The 26,582-nt window shown below is 41.2% G+C and overlaps 1 protein-coding gene across 1 annotated transcript in view; it reads left to right on the plus strand.

Annotated features, from left to right (window-relative positions):
* The window catches only part of LOC307034710 (cadherin-4-like), a 216,484-nt gene that overhangs the window by 125,393 nt on the left and 64,509 nt on the right, over positions 1-26,582 (plus strand).

The following is a 26,582-nucleotide window of genomic DNA, read 5'->3' on the forward strand; positions in this document are numbered from 1 at the left end:
AAAGAAAGCTCATAACCTCAAACCCAAGAAATTATTAAATGAGAAAATGTGATGTGTGAGTGAATCCCATTATAGGAGGGGAAACTTCTGAAGTTGAGTTGGGAGATGTGAGAGTAATGTGAGAAAGATGCTTGCATTATAAAAAAAACAGAAGCCTGCAGTCGACCAGATTTCATACATATATCAGAAACAAATGCGCAAGGTTATTTTCAGAGCTTTATATTACAGTTTCAGTGTTATATTAAAATGTGTAAATTCAGATGTTCAAGATGAAATGCAGCTATGAGAAAGAATGATTACATTGATGCTATCAACACATTTTCCTCAGTCGCAGAGTTTATTACTGAAAACAAATAATAACAAATAAAACTAATAATATTATTGTATTATTATGTTTTTCGGGTGTTCTTAAGTCAGTCCCATTCTAGTAAACGTGATATCTCATAAGGCTGGGAGGGATCTTTTTACATTTGGCACAAACACCCGGTTTGAAGATGAATTGATTAGGTGGCCAAAGTTATACAAAATGTTGTTGAATATAACTTAAAAATGTGGATGCTAATTATGACCACTTCACATTAATGGCTAAAAACTATTAAAAACTGACGTAAAACATATTCAACTTGAGGCATCCAAACATCAAGGCAGTCATTATAGTATTTTATTATATATTTTTAAAATATTTTCTCAAAGTACATCCCTACTCTCACCTTCAAAAAGACAGCATTTCATTTGTTCTAATGTGATCACATCAGTCTGTTTGGTTGAAAAAAATGACATTGTGCTCTCACTTTCCTTTTTTCAATTCAATTCAAAACCTTTATTTATCCAGGTAAAATCCCATTGAGATCAATGATCTCTTTTTCAAGGGACACCTGCAGCAGTAGGTTCCACATGAAAACATAAAAACATAAACAACAGAACAACAAAAGGACATCATACAGCAAAAATGTACAGGGATTACAATTTACATATCTATCCACATGTACAGGTACCAACAGCATCTGATTTTGTAGCAACCAACCGAGCTTTAGTACTAGCTTGGTAATAGAATTTGAATATTTGCATGCAGAGTTGACACAATCACTACCACATGCTGTGGAACCATACACTCAATACATTAGAGATCAAAAGGTTGCTTGTAAGATACAGTCCGTTCAGAGCTAACTTGTCAGAAGACAGTTTATCATTGAACTTCCAAGGCTTTCACACCCTTAGAACAAATGGCAGGGATCCTTCTGCTGAGAGAGAGGATGGCTTGCAGCAGAACACTCACCTTTGACATGGAGAATCTTTATTTTAAACACAGCATGGTTTCTCCTATTAGCATACATCTCCAGCCTAACTAAAGGCAGGCAGCAGCAAGTTGCTCATTAGTGCACATTCTTTATTTCTTTTTTGCTGGAGTGGACTGGAAAAAGCAATTGGATTCTATAGGATTTCAAAGAACTTTGTTTGAAGACATAAATCGAGTAGGAGTGTGTACATGAACAATTGCATACAGTATGCGGGAGAGCATAGTGCACTATATAGCTGTCAGCTGCTGTAAAATCTGAAGGACACTAAGCTCCTGAATCCATAAACCATCCTTTTCAACACTATGTATTTCTACCAGCATCCAATGCGCAGTGTCTTTACTGTTCTCAGATTAGGATTTCACATCCTAGATCTTCTTTAGGACAGTCCACTTATTATTCATCCCATGTTAGCAGATAGTAAACAGCAGAGGGGCCGGCTGTATCCCTTTCTGCTGCGATGAAAGGGAATCATACACAACACTATTAGCTGTATCAAATTTAAGCTGCATAAAACATTATTTGAATATCATCAGTCGTACAAATGATTACGTAATATGAAAGGGGTTCCTGTCGCTCTAGACATTTGACTTGCCTCTTTGGTTTTGCTCAGCTTTACAGAGCTATTCAGCATTTCACAGCCTTTTGTTGGTTGTACAGGTCGCAACTGTGGATACTTCAATCCCAGAGGTATTGATAACATAATTGCCATGTTGATTGATTTTGGTTTTGCATAAGAAGAAAATGCAAACGACAAGACAATTTGTGATTGTGTTGTGAAATGATCTGATATCAGTCTTTTTCATTTGTAAATGCATTTTCTAGTGAGTTGAAGGATTTTAACTAGAGGTGTGTGGCGCAGTGGATAGAGCCTTGGAATGGGGGTCAGGGGGTCACAGGTTTGAATCCCACTGCAGTCAGCATGTCGTTGTGTCCCTGGGCAAGACACTTCACCCCAAATTGCTCCTGTGGGAGTTGTCCACTGTATTGAGTATGTAAGTCGCTTTGGATAAAGGCGTCTAACAAGTGACATGTAATGTAATGTTAACAGGAAACTGTGTATGGAAGAGATTGATAGATGATTATGACAGAGACATGGAGTAAAGGGCGAGCAGTGATGAATTGATTAAGGAATGTTAATAGATGGACACGAACAACTGTTATACATTATCACACTACTGCACCTCAATACCTTAAAGACACACTCCTGCCCCTCAACATGTGTGTACCTATCACTTCTTGCCAGCGCATCATCTGCTCTAATCTCTCTGTAATTGCATTTTGGAACGACACACACAAACACACACAAACACACACACACACACACACACACACACACACAAACACACACAAACACACAAACACACACACACACACACACACACGGCTTCAGAGAAAATCCCAGGGGTGTTTTCTGGATTATGGTGTGCGTGCTGTCTCTAAGAGTAATATCCGCTCCGATGAAGGGGCGGAGCTATAGAGGAGGTATATCCTGGATATCCGAGACATACAGCCAGAGTGGACTTAACCACCGTACACCAACAGAGCAATCCCTCGATGAATGTGAGAATCCCCGAAGATCCTTTCTGTCCACATCTATCTTCCCTCGCACATACACACTCACTCACACAAACGCTTGTCCATCACAGCAGTGTCGTGTTTCTGGAAGTCAGCATTTATCAGGCCAGGGGCCAGGCATAAGAGTCCACAGAGAAATGTGCGGTGGCCTCTCGGCACAGTCGGATCAGTCAGTATTGATTCCAGCAGTATACGACCCAAACTGTACTTCTGCACACTGTCTTCAATCACCACAGGGCTGGGAAGGCTTCTGCAACAGAAATATGTTGAGACGGCATCCTTGATGCAACATGTTTGCAACACTGTCCTCCGGGTTATATGTACTGTAGGTCTAATGTGCTGGGTTATATGCTTTTTCAGAAATATAATAGTTCATCTCTGCATGAGAACAGAGATCAGAAGGGATCACAAACAGATATTCTTAATACCGTACAGTGAGTATGAAATCAAACTAGCAACCAAAACGTTTTTATCCTTTATTTGATTGTCTATTAAATATAAAATGTAACAGCTATAATAAAATATATATTTTCTTCTCAACGAGAGCCCTAAGGCAAATCCTGTAAATCATCACATTTGTGGAAATGAGTGAAATAAAGGATAGCGAGCACAAACCCAATTTTTTTTATAAAGCAAATGTTTGGAATTACTTTCTTGAAAAATTAATTGACAGATTTGTTTTCTGAACTGAAAAAAAAGTCCATTAAACAATTAGTTGTTTCAGTATTAAGAATAACACTTGGCAGTGAGAAAAGCACACACAAGCTGAGGATCAGATGATGACTTTGATCCAAATATGATTCAAAATATCATAAATATGTTGGTGATTGTTGCTTATCAGTGTGAACACAACCAGCGTAATCAATACACAAACAGTCACTGTGAGGGGAGCTGTAATCTTTGTGCACATGCATATGAGAGAGAGAGGGAAAGGGAGGGGAGAGAAATCATGCTGAGGCTGCGTTTGGCAGGTAAATAGTGACGATGACAGCGATAAAATGGAGGAACTAATGGTCATGAAGGCAATAAAAGAGTGTGATTGGCCTTCCCAGCAGACTCTGAGGTTGAGGTGGTACAAAGACTAACTGCTTCCCGATGGTTATGGCTGTCATTACAACTCCTCTGCATCTCTAACAAGGATTATTGTACAGAAAAGGACGACCCTGGGGACACTTAAATCAGCTCGTCTGTGTGTACAGAGAGTACAGTATCTCTATCTAAGTGTGTTTTATATCCCAGAATCAAAGACTCTGAGCTCCTATGTGTTTTATGTGTGCAGCACTGCGCTCTGTTTTTCAGTGAGCGCTCCCAGTAGTGTGTTTTAAAACCGACAGCACAGGGGGAGAAAGCCTGGGAGCGATGTGTGCTAAAAGTACATGTCATCTTCAATAAAGGATGACAGAGTTCACAGGTCTACAACTGCATCCTGTTCCCTGTACGACTGTAGGCAGCAGCATCGTGTAGCACACAGAGTGCCTCTTCACAACAGCGATGAAACATTACTCTATTCATGAGGCAGTGGTTTGAACGCTGCTGATATCCAGGCCGATATTGTGATGTGTTTCAAACTGTGTTAAATGCCAGATGTCTGTGGGGAGAATGTGAGCAGCTCTTTTAAATGTTCTGCCCTCATATTCTCACATTTCGATGCTGTCAATGTGTAAGCTTAGTTTGAAAGCCTTTTATTTTTCTCATACGGGAACTTCTTTATAATAGACCTTATATTCTTGTCAGGAAAAGAATGTGCTTGAAAAACATATATATATATATATATATATATATACAAACTGGTTGGGAGACAAAGATAGTACGTAAGAAATAGAGACAGAATGAAACACAACTGCATCATATACCAACCTTACATCAATTCATCATGCATGTATTAGGGTAGAAACTCTGCTGTATTCCCTAAAACGTGGAAATATTTCCATGGAAGAAATGCACAAACAGAAAATGTAATAATGGATTACAAAATACTGATCTGGCTAATATGTTCAATATGTATAAACATACAAAATACATACATGTTCTGACTAACAACATCAGTATTGCTCTCCTGAGCTATTGGACCTTTGCCAGCAGCTGCATTACTTAAAGGTGACCTATCATGCAAAATGTACCTTTGTACGTCTTTTATACATGAATATGTGTCCCCGGTGTTCCAGGGAACTCACCAAGTGTCAGAAAAAACACAACCCTCTGTATTTTCCTCCATACCCAAATCTCTTAGAAAGGGGCTGCAACGGATCTGATACAGACTGATCCAGATTTGAACACTTCTGTGACGTCACAGAAGTGGCGCTACGGCTATTGGGCCAACTCCACCAATCAGGAGGAGACAGCCACGGACATTGCCGTTCGAAAGCGCTGGAGACGCTGTAGTACATATGCCAGGCCTGTAGATGGTGCTGTTCTCACAGAATGAATCAGCCCATGCAAAAACATTGTTAAATTGAGCGAAATGAGGAATGGCTAAAATGCATGATCTGTTTGGTATTTTGAAAATAAAAAATATAAATATGCCTTATATAGGTATGGCTCTACACTATATTATTCAAATATAGCATGATAGGTCCACTTTAAACTCTCGCTCTTTTAGCCAGAAAGTACAACTCTCGGTTGCTACTTCAAAGCACCGATTCCGTTATAAGCCGGCAATACAATAGTTAAAAGCAAAACAATTGTTGATGTTCTTGCATTTCAGCCTCTTTTGTAGGCTAGATGAGCTCTCTCGAATCAATCACAAATCACAAATAGTATACAGAGTGACATTTGTCAGTTTCAGAGCTGCGCTGAGCATGCCAGACAGTTCATCTGCTGGGGAAAGCTGAGAGGGCTTGTGAGGCGGCAGATAGCCAGCTCTGGGCTGACAGAGCCTATCTCTGCTCTGTCTGTCTGCACATGTGTCATCTCAATCTCCCTTTTTTTTGACTTTGTATAGCTTGGTTGGGTACACTGTAAACGCCCACATACATATACACAGACTCACTTTGACAGCAGGACACACACTGATGGAAGGAGATATTCAACCACACTTGACCACAATCTCCCATCTCCATTTTTCGACACATACTTACTAATGCAAACACACACGTATGCATGCACACAGCAGAAACTCAGATACTTGCTTGCACATATAGTCCACACTTTAATACACACAGGAGCTGCCAAGCTCATCAGAGTTTACATCTCCTGGAGATCTTTCCATTTAAGAAAACATATAGCCAATTGAAAATGGAGAGATTAAGCTTTCTGGCTGAATGTAAGCGCGAGGCAGCGGTGTTTTTTGTATCCGTGTGAGAGAGAGGAGCCTCTGTATCAGACCGGCTGTGATTCATTTCAGTTCCTGGGGCCCGGTCCTATCTGCTCCTGTTTACTGTGTGCAGCTCTGATAGCATCTGGACAGGAGGCAGACTTAATTGTTCTGGTGTAGCCTGTAATCCTTAAGGCTCCTGAGATGGGTTGCGAGGACAATTCAAGTATGAATGGGAGCGTCATCTCTTCTATTAATCTCGATTCTCATCACACAGATGGAGGAGAAGGGACTGTTTCACTTAACGCCCGTCTGCTTACCTTTGAAGATAAAAAGCCGTTAGTAACTGTATCTTCAAGATATGAAGCTGCTTTATACATCTTTTTGAAGATGGAAAGAGAATAGCAGATATCTGTTACACATCTTGATGAGATCACAGATATGCCTTTGTGTTTCGAGATATTAAAGTAGATATGCTATGGAGTTAGGATAAGCTACAACACTTACATTCAATCCTCTTGATAGAATGGAGGACAATGTAGTTACATAGATGTATGGCTTTCACAAAACTGTATTAATGAATTGATTAATCAGTCAAATGTTTATGATAAATTAAAGTGTGTTAGGCAAAATAGTTCCAGCTTGACAAGTATGACAATATGTTGCATTTCACTGCTTTATTTAACGTGTGCATGTAGGTTCAAAACCGTTTCATCATGGTTTAGACTTTGTAGACAGCACTTTTGACTTTTTTCTATTTTACGAATTGTTTTAGGCTGAATGATTTTATAATTCATTAAAATACATGTAATCATAGATGGATAGTATTTTATACACCCATGTTGCATGCACAGTAAACATACACAAACACGTACTTACACAGAAGCCAATGAGCTCACTCGACCCCCTGCCATGATTTGAGTTAAGAGTAAATGTGGCCCCGTGTCCCCTGTTGTGATAGTGATGGGTAGCGCTGCGCCCGCTGCTGCGCACTCCTCGACTCTCAGCTCCACATTCAGGGTTTAACGGGGGTGGACTTGGGGGCAGCGATAGAGGGGAGTAGAGGAATCACAGGCTCCTACATCATCTGGTTTACCTCTCAGCGTCTCTCTGCCGGCTCCACACTCTGAATAATGATGCCCCACTCCCCCACTATGATTATAATCCCCACACAGTGACCCACTGACGGACCACACATCTACCCCTCCACTGCAGCACTCCCCTACTCCATGTTTGTATTTCTCTTTCTCTCTAACTCTTCTTTTGCTTGTTTTTTTCTGTCCATTTCAGAGTTGCCTTGACTATAATGGACCACTTTCCATAATAATATATATAACACAACGCGGTTATGTCTTGCCTTTCTCTGTAACAGGATCATCTTTGGGCCAATAATAAAGTATTTTCACCAGGAAATCCTTTGTGCACTTTGCACACTGTGTGTTTGTGGGAATACTAGGTGTGTTTTCACTCAAAGAGAAGAGCTCCGCCGGGACTGTCTTCAAGTTTTGCCCGTAGTAATAGGTACTTGAGATCGGAGTGCTGCTCAGCAACATTAATTGGGAAACAGTCTCTGTTGGCTCAGCCATGGCCTTACATTTTTATATGAAGAATAGCACTGATGAATATTTGAACTGTCACCCTATTTTTGGCAACCTGCTTACTGAATAATTTTGAAGTGATGTGTAATCTTAATTTTCATTATGCCTGTGATGTCTGATATGATGTTAAAGGACCATGATAGTTTTTTGTACGTTCAAACATTCAGTATTTGCTCTTGTTGTCATTGTGTTTTTATCATTTCAAGCCATTTGAAACATATTTTCATTTTTTCCCCCCCCTCAGCCTCCACTGTGGTGGGATCATTTGAACCCCACAGTTTTGTCCAGCTTTATATCATAATGTAATCTACCTTCACCTGGTGAGGCAGAGTGAATGAATGGTCTAAGACAGGGGTGTCAAACTCAATTTCATCACGGGCCACATTCGCATTATGGTTGCACTCAAAGGGCCGGTTATAACTTTAAGACTATATAAAAATACATATATAAATATTTAAAATATATAAAATAATGTATTATTACATCATTAATTCGGTCTGAAAGCAGAAGTCTAGGGCAAATAATTGCAAGTCCCTTCAGTGCACATGTCACAAAATGATTTTAAAAGAAAAGCAAAAAAAAAAATGTAACATTTTGGAAAAAAAATTCAATTCTGAGAAAAAAGGCATATTTAGAAGAAAAAGTCAAATTTGAGATGCATTGTGCAGTGCTCCATGTATGGGCAACGTGCTTCTGTAAATCGCCATGTAACCATAAAACAAACATATTATATTATTTGCAAGCTCTTGTGGGGCCACATAAAATGAAGTCGCGGGCCGGATTTGGCCCCCGGGCCTTGAGGTTGACACCCCTGGTCTAAGAGGTGACGGTATACTAAAGAATGCCTAAAGGGCATAATAAAAAAAAACGCCTCAGCCAATACAGCACACCTATCTTTTCTCTAAGAACAAATCACTAAATCTTCTTTTGGTCATTCGGCCAGTGACTGATCCTGTTTTGAGCCATACCAATTAGTTTAGGTGCTTCTCACCTCTTTATCCCTCCAGCACTTTCACAGAAAAGTCGAGGCCAATCGTCTCCTATCTCACACAAGTGTACTGGACTATAACAAGAAGTATCCATTTGGCTAATATCTGTGTGTCCCTTCTCTTTCCACACAAGTTCCCTATTTACGGCAGCATAAACAAAAGTGCTGTTTCCATCTTCTGTCCGGCTTTGAAGAAGCTGAATGGACAGATCAATGATCTTATAAAAGTCATTTATACTTTCTGTGCCCAGTTTGTTTGTGCGTCTGTGTGCTCATGCCCAAGTGTGTGTGTTTTCTCTCTACGTCTTTTTACTTGTGTTTGTGTGGAGTCTCTTTCAACTGTATCGACGGTTTGTTTCACACCAGTTATTTTGGCACACTGATGCATTCATTATGTCTCTGTAAGTGTGCGCTACTGCTCAACTCCACTGTGGAGAAAAACGGATTAAGCAACCAAAGCACAAATAAGCACAGAAATTAGGCTTCTACAGTTCTTTATTCTCTTATTCAATATAACCATTTAAGTGTGGAAACCCAATTTAATTTGACTTGGGACTTGGTTTTCTAATGCAATTAGATTTGTAATGGACTGTGGTGGAAAAATAGATTAACTTATATCGCTATGTTCTAATAACTTACCAGAGTGGTTTAAAGCCACAGGCCAGCACTGATGCGCGCCCACTGTTAAATCGATATGTTTAAGAAGTTGTGCATTCATTTATTTGTATTCCTAATGAAAAGCCTCACTTTTTAGTTTGAAACACTGCAGCACAAGACATACAAGAAATACTTTGAAATGTGGGAAAAAGGGGAAGAAAAACAATGAAAATGACTATTTTGCTGTGGTAGTGTGTTAGAGTGTGTGTTAAGGGGTTGTCAGTGGTATCTGGGGCATTAATCACCAACAGTCCTCCATGACCTCTGACCTCGCCTTTTAATTGCGTCCGCTCCTCCTGTTCCTCTCCTGCCTCCTGCTGGTTTTCATCACCTTTTCCTCAAATGCTTCCCCTACATGCCAAAAGTTTTCTTCGGGGTCTATAGGAGATGATATCTACTGATTGAATCATTGTTTAGATTTGAGTTTCTTCTCTGTGCTTTGTTTTTCATTTACTCCTCAGTCGCTTTACAAACAACATTTCTATTCAGCAAGTTTTCTTTCCCTAGAAACATTTAGATTTAAACTTGTCTGTCATGTTTTACTTTTAGTTCTCTTTTGTTTTTAGTTTGTTCTGATGGGAAATGGAGGGAAACAAATAAATAGACTTGTTTGAGTATTTACTAGTTAGGCGCCTTGCCTTTTCCCAATGTCCAATCGATCCAGATGTTCAAATCATTTGTTTCAATGTTTGTCTCCCTTTCTCTGTAAACGGGTGAAAAATTGAAGGAAAACCCTAAATAAGTGAGTGGAGAAGCATAACAAATGTAACAGCATCTGTAAAGGGCACAAGGGGGTAAATGAATGTTTTTATGAGTACAAGAATGATTTGAATCATGTTCTACAGCAGAACCAGACACAAACGTTTTAAAAAGACAATATAATAGCTCTGTTTTAAACCAAAAATAAATCTGCCACAAAGGACGTAAAATGAGTTAAGAAATAAAAGAAGATATGGCTGGACCAAGAGGCAACATGTGTGGGGAGTAAGGGTTTTGTATACAGCAGAATACAGATTATTTAGGCAGAAACTTGGATGGCCGCTTGTGTGAGATTGAGTTTGGCTGCCAGGTGCCACACGCCACTGTAAACAGACAGTGCCATCTCCTCCACATGTCCTTTCCTAACCACAGCCAATACTGGAGAACGAAGCATCTGTGACATAACACATGACATAAACCCTGTCACCCGATGCACCTGTCACTAAAGACCTTGACGTTATACCTTGTAATGATGTCTGATTTTCAACACACAACGAGTGCTCTCAGTGTAATGATCGAAGTGCACGGTGCAGTTCCAATTATAATGTCAGGAGCCTGCAGGCTAGGGTCATGCACAGCATCAAGACAGAGCAGAGTTGTGCGTTAGAGAAGGGGAGGTTAGACGTGCAGACAGGGATGGAGGCTGTCTGACCCCGGGATTGGGTTGTTACATCAAAACCAGTCAGAGAAAATGTAACGGAACTAATAATGACGGATCCTACTGACCTCCAGCCCTCAGCCTAGCATCCAAGAGCAAGAGAGATGACTTAGCCTTGACTCAAATGGTCAGGCGTGGAGAATGTTTGACTATGCAGCCAGCTTCCTAATGAGCAGCCTAATTAGGCAGTGACAGGACTTGTTTCTCTTACTGTGCTGTTGTTCAGCCAGTGATCGGCTGTGACAAAGAAAATAGGGCCAATGATTCAGGGAAAAGCTGGCCAAAAACCGATTATTTAAACGATAAACTTTCTCCATCTCTGCATCGTTACTCACGTTAGCAGCTCGTGATTGAAAATATGACTGGATGTGATATGTATAAGAATTGTTCAGACAGGCGTATTGTGCTGTTGCCTCATGCGATGAAGGCATTTCCATCCCTGCTGACACTGTTATTGTGCTCTGTTGTCACAGATCTAATTATCTTTTTTCAAAGCTTTGCACTTTATGATTTTTCTTTTTTCTGGTACCCCCTTCCTCCCGGTTGCGTGACTGTACCATTAAGTGTTGTCTTTATACTGGTTTGGTCGTAACTAAGCATCTGCCGTGTATCTGATGCACAGCATGAGCGTTCACAGCCACAAATCAAGTTCCAGCAGGACTTAAAATAAATGAGGCTCAATCTAACCCGTGGAGAACACATTTAACGCTTGCAGTGTGTTTGTTTGTTTGTTTTTCTGATGTTAAACAGCAGTGATAATTAGTACCAATCGTTGCTTTGATGGTTTCATTTGGTTAACTTTTCACAGTTCTTATCGCAGCCTAATAATCAAATGCCGGTTTCTCCTCTTTATTTTCTCCACAGTGGTCAAGGCCAGCAGGTCCACAAATTAAAACAGACAGTAAGAATTGACTCGTACCTCAAATACTTCTCATTTCAAGGAAACTTTTCTTCACTGTAATTGCTCAGAGCTTTGCCGAGCTGTGGTGTAGATGGAGAGAAGCGGTTGAGGTTTCTGACCACTGACAACATTGACACAGTGTGAAAGCTCTGTTAGCTTGTTAGCTGTATTTGTAAGAATCAAACGTCTTTATCAAATGCTTTTTCGACCTGTGTATATCGTACGTCTGAAATCTGGAGAATTGCATGCTCGCCACTGTTGGTTTACCCCCACATAGCCTCTCTTCTATCACACTGTCCTGCCATCTCGCTCCTTTTCCATGTGCCAAGAGATGGAGCTTTAGGCCAGGGCTGACAAAACGGCGTCATTATCTTAGCGTTAGCGTCTGCCCACGCTCTGCTTCTCATTCATTTCACAGCTAGCCTCCTAGCCCCAGAGGGAGAGATGGATCATGTGGGCGAGAAAAGAGTCATAACCGAAAGATAGGTCTCTTCATCTGTGATTCCACCCTTCCCCACTTGTTCCCCTTCCCTCCCCACTAGTCCACATTTACTGCTCCCTTATGGTTTACCAAAATGCATGATGCCATTATTAGGACTCCCGCTAGCGCTGAAAGAGGCAGAGAGAGAAAAAAGAATTGGGATGTTGCAAGAGAGAAAGGAGGTTAAGCTTACCTAGTAGCAAAGTCGAAAGAGAGATTGTTTGAGTGTATCGCATATCAGCTATTTATTGGGTTCACATATTCATTACAATCCTGCAAGGTTTCTCCCATACAGAGTAACGCAGATAACGATGGTTTATAGACAGAAACCTCAAAAGATACACACTGTATTTTGTCTGTATTCGCAAAAATGGTCCCCCTTGCTAAATGTTAGTGGTCACACTCTATGAAGCGAGTCTAGTGGAGTGATTGTCACCAGAGTGTCACAGGAGTAAGCGTGGGCAGGAACAAGAGAGGACAGGGCACAGCAGGCGCATCCCTTTAAATCCAGCGGTGAAGTCTGAATCATTTGCTATTTAATGGCAATCATAACTCATTGTGCAGTTGTAATGTGTTCCACATTAGCAGTGTGGGAGCTGGCTGTGGCTCATCTGTGCCTAATGCGCTATAGCTACAGGCTAAGAGCACTCATCAAACACTGTTCAAGTATCACTTCCTCCTCTTAAAGTCTTTTGTTTACTTTGTGCACTCTTCACGCCCACACGGCAACGAAACTTCCGAAGGCCCGAGACACCTCTTGCATCGCATGGTTTCTGCTCCAAGTCTCTTGAGACTATGGTTACCTATATTTAGCCATTAGATGTTATATTTTCTCATTATTTTGTGAGAGCAGTGCAGTGAAGTCTCACTTGTCAGGGAGCGGAGCCCCTTCTGATGCTAATGAGGTGATCCTGTGGCCATGTCTATAGGCCAAATCCCAGAAAAGTGTCAGTACGGGTGTAAACCTTTTTGGATTCCGCTCCACTGAAGGCATCCAACGTCTAGGAATAGAAGCAGCACAGGTGAGGCTCTGCAACCTGGCAGAGCTGAGAATGAGAGGCGATGTTAGTGTCAAAGAAGTGATAGATAATGATGGATATGCCTGGAGATATGCTAGCGTGCACATATTGAGCCAAGACAATTACACATATACTGTACTGGAGGGTTGCTTTTTTCAAGCCCAAAAACACAATGGGAAAGAGGTGCTTGTGGAGCTGAAACTGATTGCACCAAACCCGTAGCACCTGTGGCAATATTTCATTTCATTTCCTTTACTTCACACTTTCAATGCATGTTTGATTTCATTTCCATGCTTTAAATGTATAATAGATTGGATGTACCTGTAAAGGCTATATGTGTCATGCTATGAAACCCACACACACAAACACACAATTCATTTGAAACGCTTCTCCTTACTCTGACCATGTTCCCCAACACCAGCCCCATCACCCGGTGCAGTCCCCCCCCCCGAGGGTTAAAGAACCACCCCTTCACTCTCTCCATGCATGTTTGCCTGAAGCGTGCAAGGATTAGCTAAAGCGATTATCACAAGCTTTTGCAGTTTTGTGAAGATGAATCATGGTAATACTACACAGCAAAGCGCCTCATGCATTTCTAAACCCCTCTACTTGGTTTGCGATTTTTCCAAAACTCATGAGGAGCCAGTTGGCTTTGCCTCACTAAGCCAGGTGCAGGTGAGTCAACTGCAGCTAAATTGGCAAGTTGTCCCAACTGTGTGTGTGTGTGTGTGTGTGTGTGTGTGTGTGTGTGTGTGTGTGTGTGTGTGTGTGTGTGTGTGTGTGTGTGTGTGTGTGTGTGTGTGTGTGTGTGTGTGTGTGTGTGTGTGTGTGTGTGTGTGGGTGGGTGGGTGGGTGGGTGGGTGGTGTGTGTGTGTGTGTGTGTGTGTGTGTGTGTGTGTGTGTGTGTGTGTGTGTGTGTGTGTGTGTGTGTGTGTGTGTGTGTGTGTGTGTGTGTGTGTGTGTGTGTGTGTGTGTGTGTGTGTGTGTGTGTGTGTGTGTGTGGCCTAGCATTACTATACTTGTGGGGACCTAAATCTGTTTACACAGTCACGTGTGGGGACTGGCTGCCCTTATGGGGACAAATTGGAGGTCCCCATGAGGGGAATCATTAATGTTAGGGTGAAGACTTGGTTAGGGTTAGGGTTAGGGTTAGGCATGTGTTGGTTATGGTTAAGGTCAGGATATGTCTCCAGGAAATGCATGTAAGTCAATGTAATGTCCCCTGAAGTGATGTGTGTGTGTGTGTGTGTGTGTGTGTGTGTGTGTGTGTGTGTGTGTGTGTGTGTGTGTGTGTGTGTGTGTGTGTGTGTGTGTGTGTGTGTGTGTGTGTGTGTGTGTGTGTGTGTGTGTGTGTGTGTGTGTGTGTGTGTGTGTGTGTGTGTGTGTGTGTGTGTGTACAAACTGTCTGCATGCACATCCATTACTTCAAAATTGTGTACAGTACAGAAAGGTTTTGGCGATATAAATTAAATCCTTATATTGGTTATGTCAACTTGTTGTCAGATAATTTACTAAATAAAGTATTTATTGAATATTAACTATTTTGTGTTTAAGAACTGCATATTTTCTCATTAACAGTACTTAAAAAACGTTATTTAAAACATATAAAATAAAAGTTCAACATGCATTCATTCACTTAAGTACAATTATGCATGCACACAAATGCAGAGTCTGCAGATTTGGACCTAGATTCACTACACTGGCATATTGCCATAAGCACAATTATTGGGTGTTGGGCATGCAAGGGTTGAACAATAAATTCATGAAGAAAATCCTGCACACTTCTGTTGAAAAACACTTCAAATGTAGTTACCCAACAATTGCATTTATTATTATCCACCATTATTCTGTCCTGCTTGTATTCTGGGTTAATGAAGCTTAAAGTCCAGAGATTTGGGACTGGAGGCTGGCCAGTTTGAGTCTAGTTTGTAAATCGCATTAAACTGAATTTAAAAACAAAAAAACGTGTCTTCTCAAAATTTCCCATGAGATTTTCTAAGAAATGTCAGTTAATGTGTTAGTTATTTTCATTTTAGACAATGGTATCTTTCACCAAGATACCTCAATAGATCCTTTCATTACGATATAATTCCACATTATATTATCAACCAGAACTAACTACAATTGGCAAAGATATGCGTGTACAATGCACAATACATAAATCACCTGACACAGTACGTTGACAGACAGAAGTTCAAAGCGTTGTTTTTTTTCACAAAGGTTTAATACAACAAAGCTTTGTAGCTACGCGTTTGTCTCTGTTTCACTCAGTCAGATGGAGCTCTCAAACATCCTATTGGGACAACTTGCCTTTGGCAATTTTTGACATTGCTACAATGCTGTACATCACTAGAGCATGTTTGCCTAGAGCGGCTTTCCAACTTCTTAGTTTTATATGTTTTATTTCGTATTACGAGTGCATAGTTTGCAAATGTCCAGTCTTAACACTAAATGTTGTTCCAGTTTAGTTAACATCCATCCTTTACTCCATCACCTCCGGGTATTCTTTTTTTCTACAGTAAAGTTATGTTTCCTCAGCTCACAGTTTAAACCTCACATTAGCACCTCTCCTGCAGATGGTGTGGTCTAATTGTGCAGTCTTTTTGCTGTTCTGCAACCCCCCGCCCTCCTTGCCATCTTCCAGGCTGAACAGATGATCACGGCCTCTGGTTTCTCTCTCTGGCCCAAAAGGCTCTAGAGGATGTTCTCATTAACAGGACTTGTCAGAGCAACCTGCTAGCACTGCTAATTTATTTCCCCCGTACACACAAAACATACCATAGGCAAACCACAGGCACACACAGACACTGATGCACATGCTTATTTATGCGTATAAACACAAATACACACTTGCGCCCCCCTCATAAAAGCCGACACATAGAAACACATGGCCTCTCCAAAATCGCTTCAGCGCCTTCTCGTGCTTGAGTGCAAAACAATTAGCAACAATGAAGGTTAGTTCCGATCCGACAGTCTGACAAATGATATATGTGAATTTGTTCGTAAAGCATATGTGTTTGTTTGTGAGTAGTGGATGATTTGTTTTTGGGAGGTAGGGGCGAGGGTGGGCTGTTATCCTGCTGTCTGTGTTTGTACCTCTGGGAGCCCTTCTTTGCCAGCCTCCTCCTGCCCCCAGCTTCTGTGATCCGTGCGTGTGTGTGTGTGTGTGTGTGTCTGTTTTTGACAGGGGCTTTAAGGGTCTTTGCCAGTGTTACCTGACAGGCTCGTCATATCAGTTGGCACCTTTTCAACGGTTGCAGCAAAGCACACCTGTATTTCACACTTTCACCCACGAGAGAGATATTTTGACCATTCAACGTGTGTGTGCTCAAACACACGCACACACACACACATCAACACATCAGTGTGGACACACAGAGCACACTGAAACCCCTCGGCTCTGTCGTTCTTCGGGCTATGCCCTGTTATAGTCTGTAAGCCCTAAGACACATTTAGCTGACAGTTTTAAGACCCATCTGTCACTTCTCTGTTATGGCCGCTCGTTCAGCCCACAAGAAGGTTCAGATCTGCCACATAATAGAAAACATCATGTACACAGCACATAATGACACACATGCCCTCAGGAAGATGTTGTTAGTAATCATCAGTGACTAATGTCTCTCTCTTAGCTTGCTCGACGACATTATACTCAAGCTAGCAGGTTTAGACAAACACGTACGCCTGTCTTAAAATCATGTCTTAACAAAATTAGAGGCATGAATCTATTCGTATCGGGATCTGAACTAATTCCACAGATTTTACATATCAAAGTTTGTTTACAGCAGGGTTGGGGATTTGGACAGATATATCATAAATTAGCCTTTTTTTTGGCTGATATTTGGCAATTACATTTTCTAATCTAATGGTCTGTCTCTGAAGAGCAAGGGGGAAATATTGATCAGTCCGAAAATGTTACTTTCATCGCCCAACCCATCTTCACTGGTCTTGCAGAGTTCAAATATAGGTGTTGAAATTGTTTATACATGCTACTGTGTCTCCAGTTAGTTGCATGAAATCTGATAAACTGCCTCAAGTGATGTGAATCTGGGTTATGGTTAAAAAAAGAAAAGTTGCATAACATACCTGAAGCTGTCTGAGTCAAGGTGCATTATGGGTCATATAGACGCCAGGTACTGTACGGAACATTATTTGTTGTTAGCCATGGCGACAAGAAATACCTTAATAATAATAATGTATTTAAATACTTTAGAAGTTTTAGTGTTAGTCGTTTATTTTTATTAATTTTTTTAAGTTTGGGAAATCAATACACAAATAATTAAAGTAGCAAGTCAAAGTAAAACATATTCAAGTCTAGGAATCAATAACTTCAAAGTGTTGCAGCTCTATCTATTTTGAAAAGTACCGCTCTGTTTGGTGTTCTTGCTCTGTCCTGGAGTCATGTCACTGATTTGTCCGTTTGTTGAACTTTGAGCTCACTTCCTATCTGAGTGAAACTTCAGACCCACTAATTGCACGGTTCAGCCTTCATAGTCCCCCATCAGCCGGGGGATTTCAGGGATCACAGCCTGATGGCTATCTTTGAAGGGGAAAAAAAGATATAACCTCCAACTACTGAAAAAACATGTTCCTTATCCTCCATACGGAATGTGTAATTACATGCATGTTTTTCCACAGTTTCAAGTCTAGAGGGAGTTCTGTGGTTTATGCTTTGACCCCTCACAATTGGAAAAACAGAACCCTTTCTTAAAGTTTTGATGGAGAGATGCTGATTAGATTTGAGAAATACAGCCTGTATTTCCTCCAGCAGTTGGGGAAAGCAATTTTGTGCGGTTTGCTTCCTTGGGGAAGCTTGAGCAAACAATATGAAAATTATTTATTTTTCTTTACAAGAAACATATTTGATGCTTGCAGGCAAACACTGAAATAAAGGCAAAGTTGAAGTGTTCTATGGCCTTTACTAGGATAGGGTTTTTTATTCTAGTGCATCTGCAATTTTCCTCATGTTTTTTAGTGTGACAAAAATGATGCAGTTGTTAGGATGGAGACTGGGTGGTGACTGTGAGACTTTCTAGAAGAAGTTGAAAGATTTAAGATTGCTGTCCCAGAGAAGAAGGTCCTGAATAAGTCGGGGTGAGCTGAGCACAGTGGAATCAGGTAAGCACATTAGAATTCATGAAAGCAAAGCCAAATCTTTCAGAGCTTGACTTGATGCAAATTACTGACGACAGCAGTCCCTCTCAGAGTAAACTGTACTCTCTCAAAGACACATGGGCACTCACCCCTCCTCAGTCTTACTCCAGCCTGTATCAACACCACTTCCAACATTATCTCTCGGCTTCATGAGCCATGAGCAGTCCTGCAGACTACACTCAGATTCTGACCTAAGTCCACTGAACAAGTCCTTTTGACTGGACTTTCACCAACATGTTGTTGCAAAGGCTTTAGAAAAGTTATACACACAGTACAGAAAGATACAGTGTTTCACTTCACTTGGTTCAATGCATCTTTCAAATTCTTCATTGAATGTGTAGGCTATCAATAACTCTCACTAAAGAGGGTTTTAGAGTTCTAGGATTTTCCCATACAACCACTGAATGGCAGAGTTAAAGACAAAATAAATGCCATGAGGGAAGGAGAAAAACATTGGGATATGAGCTGTGGTTTCCTGTGTAAATAGCCATTTGTCTGTGTTTATATGTGTACTTGAATGTGGGCGTGCTCTAGAGAAACTGAACTTGCTGTACAGCACAGACCAATGCTGTGAAGAAAGTTTGAGAAGTTTGTGCTTACTTTCTTACTGCGGTTTTTCCGTCATCTTTCTTTCCTACAAAGGGGCTTTTCTCTTCCTGGGAGAGGCTTTATTCTGCCTGATCCCTCTCTCTCTCTTCCACTGCCTTCTCTTCTAATCACCACTAAAGCCAGCCCTAATTGTCAAAAGACATGATTTTCTTTTTTTTCTTGCTGTCTCGCTCTCTTACATTCTCCCATTTGTCATATCTCACCACAAACACAGTGCAGTCTAGAAGAAGCGGGGTATTAAGTTTTAGTGAAAACATAAGTGGATTCTGTTACCGTAAAGCTAGAGATGGAACTATTACTTCTACTACTGCTCATAAAATGTACAGGAAGTCCTAAACCTATTGAGATATGTTTACATTTAAAATTCTTTCTAGTTTTGTGGGAGGTTAATGTTTTTTCATGTTGGTCTAGTTTCAAGGGATACAATTTGGTCATTGTTACAGGATTTTGTAGGTATTGAGTGTTCTTATGTGGTTTTTCCTTTTTGTTTTTTTCTGAGCCATACAGGCAATAACACACTGATTATTTGGAGTCCTGACATTAGCTCAGGCAGCAGTTCAGTTCCTCTTACTGGGAGAGATGGCTGAGAATTCATGAAGGCCAATCAAGCACTCCTGCGCTTGTTTAGAGGAATACTAATCAGTGATTAGAGAGATGCTGATTAGTCGAAAACAATGTCAACAATTTGTGGTCGGCCTTTGTGAATATGTGCGTGAATGTGCATGTGTCCTTGTGTGTTATTGATTTGTGAGATAAAACATTCATGTGCAGATACACTCTGGCGTACTGTACATGCATACTGCAGTACATGCAAAGAGTGGAAGGCCTACAATTACTACAGATCTTTTGAACTATTATGAATTACCATACATTCCCCCAACAATTAGCCAGCAGAATTCTGTACATGAATTTGTTCAAGCTCTTTAACTCACGCACAGCACTTACGGGAAACAACACATTGGTAACATTACATCATTACATCATACAACAACAATTAAATACAAAACTATTGATTTAGTACTTATGGTCACATTGAACATGTTCTAGCAGTGATTTTACCTGCAGTGTAAAGCTAGAAAAGTGGAACATTTTCCCATATCACTGAGAGGTGTATTTTAAAAGTGTGCTGCTCTGACAGTATTATGTAAAAAGACAATCATGAAAGTAGGCAATGAGAATTTAAAAACATAAAATAGTGATGATGTCAAGAGTTTTTTTAGTCTAATGTCCTGCGTGAGGAAGCTGTCTCTGAGACTGGTGGTGCGGCACAACAGTTACTGACTTGGGGTCTCCGGCAACCCGGTTGGTCTTCTTCTTGCACTGCTGGGCGTGGAGGTCCTCCATGAATAAAAACCCCATCTTGGTGATTTTTAGAGCCTTAGGGTTGAAGGTGCAGACACTGCCAGTCAGGGTATTCTCAATAGTGCACCTGTAGAAACTGTAGAGAAGTCCATGTTCATGTCAATTCAGTGAACTTCAGAGAATCAGCCCATCTCTTCCTACTGTGATGAAGAGAAAGAAAAACCCAACCTACAACTGCCTGAGAAATGTCAAAAAGCTGCTGACTTGTATCCATTCAAGCCTTCTCTATACGAGTTGATTTTTTCAGTTTCACAGAGCAGATAGTTTGAACAACAGACACACTTATCTGAAAGCTGAACTCAAAGTAGGTGAACAGACAACAATAATTAAGTCTGTTTCCGGCCAACGGTGTGAACGCCAAGTCTCCAGCAGCTCTGAGATCAGCCAGCCTGTTAGCACTAGTCGACCCCCTTCCAAGACTATTCATACACAGTTACAGCTGCAGCCTCTTGATTAGCCATCCAACAGCGCCTCAGCCTTCAGAACAGCCAATCTAAATGCTCAGGTATGCTAATTAATTCATTTTGAATTCAATTTGGGGATCTTCAGAATAAAGTTATGTTTTGCGGTACAGCTGGCTGGTAAATGTCAGTATTGCATATTAAAAATGCCTGACACATTTTCAAGGAATTTGAAATAAAAAACATTTTACTTTGCACTACAACTTATAAATATTGTATTGAATCCATACTAAAAAAACAAGTCAGCTGAGCTATTATTAAACCACACTGTGCTGTCCCAACACACCATCTTTTTAATTGGTGTTTAACCGCTGCTGACAGAGAGGTTTAGAATAAACGCAGATGTTTTGAGGAGGCGGATGACCTCCACACTTACAGTACAGGAGTGCATACATATTTACAAAGCAGGCACAAGCATACTGCTATTAGTAGCTTTGTGTTTGCCTCAAGCCCTTCCTTGTTTCTAAGCCTTCTCTCATTCATTTGGTTACGTTTTAATGTGGAAGAAAAGTAATAACAGGATTTTCTATAAAAACAAAAGAGAGGTGTTTTTGGGGTTGAAAGTTGCCAAGCTGCATGTACAGCCTGATATCTCATGCTGACATTTTGGATTTCAACACAGAGCAAATGCAGTACAGAGTACTCGTGTTCAATCAAACAAAACACTGAGTAAAGCTGCTTGAGACACCACCGGCCATCCATACCGTGGACACACACTCTACATTCACGTCATGGTACACCGTCCACTGCTGTAGAACAGGATTGCTGTATAAGCAAGACGTGAGAAACAGAAACTGGGAAACAACAACGTTTTTCTGACTAAACAACCAAAACACTAGAAAATATTCAAGCATGTAGAATGTATATTTGAAAGCAAACTTTTTACCTCGCAGCTTCTGTATTTCCTCCCAACCAAACAAACACTTGCAATCTCTGAAGTGGAGCAGTGCAACAGCGAACAATTCTAAATGCTTGGTTAGCATTGGCCACCACATTGTTATATACTATAGCTTGAAAGAGTTAAACACTTACCTCATTAGGAAAAACAACAATTATAATTAGTCATGACTTTCTAGTCAGGCAGTGTATTTATTTTTAAATGTCCCATGTGCATATGGACATAAAATACATTCAAATCTTAAAAAACTCAGATAACTAATGCAAACAGATTTCAAAAAGGTGTGCTGATTGTAAAGCTTTCCGTTGATACATGTTTGCATATTTGGTTTGATGAACTGCCTCTGAACCCTTCTTTTAGGATGGTGATAAAAAGATTGAAACAGCTATGTGTAGTGCATGTTTTCCTCGGGAGGGATTTGTAACGTGAGCGGGTCACTGCCATCATGCTTTTTTGTTTTCTTTTGGAAAGCATGGCGGGACGAGCCAGTCCCAGAGATGGGCTTCAAAGAACCAGCTCCCTTCGGGGAATCTAACATTGCTTTAAACACCCTTCCATCACAACAAGTGTGTCTCCATCAGAGCAGTAGTTTGGTAGTAAACAGTGGACCTCGCTCCGTTTAGTAACTCACCGAGGGCCCAGTCCACTGTAGGGCTCTGATTAGACCGCACACTCCCCATGGTGCCTCTGATCAGCAGCCATACTCGTCTCTCACCATCCATCGCTTCATCCCGCCCTCTGTTTCCATCTCTCTGAGCTCCATCGCTCTCCCTTTGTCGCTCTTTTGCTCTCTCTTTCCCTCCTCTTTCATTCTATCCATCTATCCATCTGTCCCTATCTCTCGGGAGGCCAGCCCAATTAACCTGTTTAAACAGCCATCTGAGCATCCCATCCATTCCAATGTGGCTGAGTGAGAGAGCGCCAGTTCTCCGCGCCAGGTTCCCAGTGCCAGGCCCCCGTCCGCTGCCCTCCTCCACCTCAACTCCCATTCCTCTCCTCTCCTCCTCTTCATCTCCATCATCCTCATTCTACTTGCTCCCTTCTTGTCCTCAATGGGCCTGATTGTAGCAGAGATCGGGGGCCGTGAAGAGTATCTTTTCTTTACTGTTTCTGCAGAGCAGGGTGACATCTGATGCATTCAACGCGCCACACTTTGAACAATTTAAACGGCTGCAGCTATAAACTCTGCTGCCTCTGGAGATCTCCACTTTAGCAACTGCAATCTGCCAATTTTTCGCCTCTTCCCTTTCTCCTCTTTAATGGTCTTTCATTCATTTCGCTGTCTCTCTGATTGCCACCTCTACACACTCTCCATCCTTTCATCAATCTCTCTCCCTCCATGCCCTTCCATTCTCCTCCCCTCTTCTCTCACCTTCTCCCTGTCACTCCTAAGCTTTCTCTCTCTCCCCCCTCAACGTATCCCTTTCTCACCTCCCTTTCAACACTTGTCACCTACTTCATGTCAGGCTGTCCAGAGAACACCTCAAGAAGGTCACAACTCTTTTCACATCCTCCTTGTCCTTGTCTTTGTTTTAGTGAGAAGGGAACTTTAATTAGAAAAGAGAGGAATATGCAAAGGCTTTGTTTGGGCTGTGATATTATAGTGCCATTTCACCGCATTATTAGCAATAGTGTTAAAGAAAGCATGGAATTGTATCCCTCCCTATGAGAGAACCCACATATATCTTGGTCGTGTTTGTATCGTTTCTGATGTGTCACTACATTGACTAGACGGCAGAATAGTGCTGGCCTGGCTGTTTGGCACACGGGGTGTCTGTGTAATTTGCCAGATCAATGCACAACCCGAGCCACTGCTTTAGACGACGTGTTAATGTGCAGCTCTGTGCCGTTGGGCTTCATTGCTCTGTTGTTGGCCGATTTTATAATCTCTCTTATAGCAGTATCGACCCAACTGAGTGTAAGAGGAGCTATTGGAGTTTTATGTGTGTGTGTGTGTGTGTGTGTGTGTGTGTGTGTGTGTGTGTGTGTGTGTGTGTGTGTGTGTGTGTGTGTGTGTGTGTGTGTGTGTGTGTGTGTGTGTGTGTGTGTGTGTGTGTGTGTGTGTGTGTGTGTGTGTGTGTGTGTGTGTGTGTGTGTGTGTGTGTGTGTGTGTGTGTGTGTATGTCGATGGAGGAGTAAAATTGGCACTGTCTTTTTCTTTAATTGGTGCAAGAACAAGACCCTCTGGGTACCCTTTGCGCAGCTTGTCACTCCATTTGTATGTGGGTATTGGTGCAGTTAGTTCAGCTTGTCATTGTTGAGACATCCAGCCAATGATGGTGAATACATGCCTACACACACACACACACACACATACATACACAGATGGACTGATTATATGCGTACTGTATACGCCTACAGTATATACCCAACTACCTCATTGTTTAGTGGCTCATCAATTTAGTCGTTCTCCGATTTTCCCTTAAAGATTTAATTTTTCCATTATTTACCAACAAAGAAATAATAAGCCTCATATTAAATCACCACAACAGTGACCTCAGCTTGAGACGACCCTTCAGTATTTCGGGCCGTCACCACTAGTGCCTCTGAGGAAAAAAAGATGGAAACAATTCAAATATAAAATGGGAAACAGACTATATGCTTTATCTGAAACACCTTCTGAGGTCGTTAAAGGACTATCACATGGACACACAACTATTCACACCCATGTTTTAATGCAGAACCTTAATGCCATGATGTCCCAGCACCGCAGCAACTGTTATATTTCTTTAATGTGTTTGAACATACCCCCTGGATAACCCTTCCCCTCAGTTTGAAGCCTCAGCATTCAGGCCTCTAGCAGCCATGACGGCAGCAACACACTGGTGGCTGCGTGCCTAGCTCAGACAGAGACGAGAAAATAATTTGAAGACGGTGAGAGGAAGGACAACAGACCACCTGCTGCTTTTGTTTTTTCACACTCTTAGACAGTTTCACATATTCGGGGACTTAGAAATAAAATAAAGCATGTTTTGAATTAGATGTTTGACTTAATTTTATGATCAGGCAGCCTTCCAAAAATCTATTTGCACGGATACATGTTTGCCAACTGGCATGTTTGTTATTGTCATCCCCACCTTCCAAATTCAATTTTGAGAATCTGCAAAAAATAAATGGTAAAAGATATGAGATAAGCTTAGACAAAATAAAAGAGAATGAGACAAACAGAGAGAAGCGAAAAAGGCTTTTGAGAGTGTTTGTTTGGGGAAGAACTGTTCAGCTACATGAAGAGAGAAAGCCAGACTTCTCTGCCTTTTGGCTTGATGTAATCAATCTCGTACATCCTGTCTCTTCCTGTCTAGACCGGGACAGTTGTGCAGCACCTGCTATATGCGCTGTTGTTGCTGAGCTGTCCCTTCTGACTCAGCTCTGAGTGGCTGTCTGGACATCAAGCCTCAGAGAGAAGGGTACTGACAAGATCACAGACATATTTAGATCCAGAGAGAACAAAAAGCCTGATTTACTCACAGTTTACTTTCTGTAATAGAAACCTTGTTTCAGCTGTTGTGGAGACGTGGGAAGAGAGGAAGAGTAGATACGGCAGTGAGATGCGGCCTTCAGCTCAGGGTTTTCTACGATTTGTAGTCTAGACGTTATAATCCCCGAGAGGAAAGGCTTCGGGTGCTGTGAGGGAGGAAGGAGATGAGTATATGGCCGATATGTGCGACACTTTGTCTGTGACTCATCTTCTCATGAACTCCGTGAGAGTCTCATAAGAGATCCCACACACGAGCAGAAAGCTCCATACTGAACTATACAGTACTATCTTAATGTGATATAAAAAGTATTTAATGCCCTTACTGGAGAGCACAAAACTCCATACAGATTTTCTTTCATGTGTTGAACTGCCTCTGATTACTTCTCTGGCAGTGTACCCTGCTGGAGAAGCAAATCTCCTCCTCGTACGGGATGTTCTGTTTTGAAGGATGGCTCTTTTCCTGTACATTTGCCACAGTTTCCAATCAAAAGTGTCTGTATGGTGCAAGGATGCTGTGATGATTGAGGCTTGACTTCCATTTGTACTCCCTGCTCATACAAATGGCTATTTTGGATGATTCAATTTTGAGTTTGAGTAAAACTATTATTTCTCTATATGACACCAGAGCCCTGATAGCATTGGTCCACAGTGTAATATCTATTTGTCGAGCATTAATTAATTAACCACTTTTGTTGTTCACACAATGATGTTTACATGGGATGGATGAATATGCACCGTTGTTATTATTCTTTCATGTGAGTGAAAAGCCTATTCAAGTAAATGTGTGATTTGTGTTAATCACACATGTTAAATGAATACTGATCAGATATGTACAAACAGGCCATGCCCTCTAGGTGCAAGAAAACATTCCCTGCAGATTGGTTAATAGCAGTGACTGGTTTAGTGTGACTGTATTAAATGGGCTGTGCTAACGATGAAGGTGAGGATTCAGTTTGAACATTGTGTATGTTCTCATACAAGCACAATGAGCCAATGTGGAGGATAACAATGGATCTGGGTCATTAGGTGTGAGGATGTGTGAGAAAACTGTGACATTCTGAATTAAGATACAGAGACACATTGTTCAGATCAATCAATTTGAACTACAGTGCTGCCAAACAACACAAACCTTTACATAAATGTGAGGAGACAGTTTATACTATATCTCAAGCAGCTTTACATGTACACTGATTTGCAAACCCAGGGTTGTGTGAAAGAAAGCTTTAGAAAATGGGTGGCAGCTAAGTGTAATTTGTCATTTGAAGAAAATTGGTGCAATTAGCTGGCCGTTTTCCTTAAGCCATTTCCCTAAAATGTGTTTTACAGAAGATGTTATGTGCGAAGTGTTTGGTTTTCACATGTCTCAGTTCATCTCAGTGTGAATGAAAAGCGTAGCAAAGGAGAGGATGGGACAGTCTGTGCAGCGATCACTGTGA

This window comes from Notothenia rossii, assembly GCF_949606895.1.
Source record: "Notothenia rossii genome assembly, chromosome: 4".
Taxonomy (NCBI): Eukaryota; Metazoa; Chordata; class Actinopteri; order Perciformes; family Nototheniidae; genus Notothenia; species Notothenia rossii.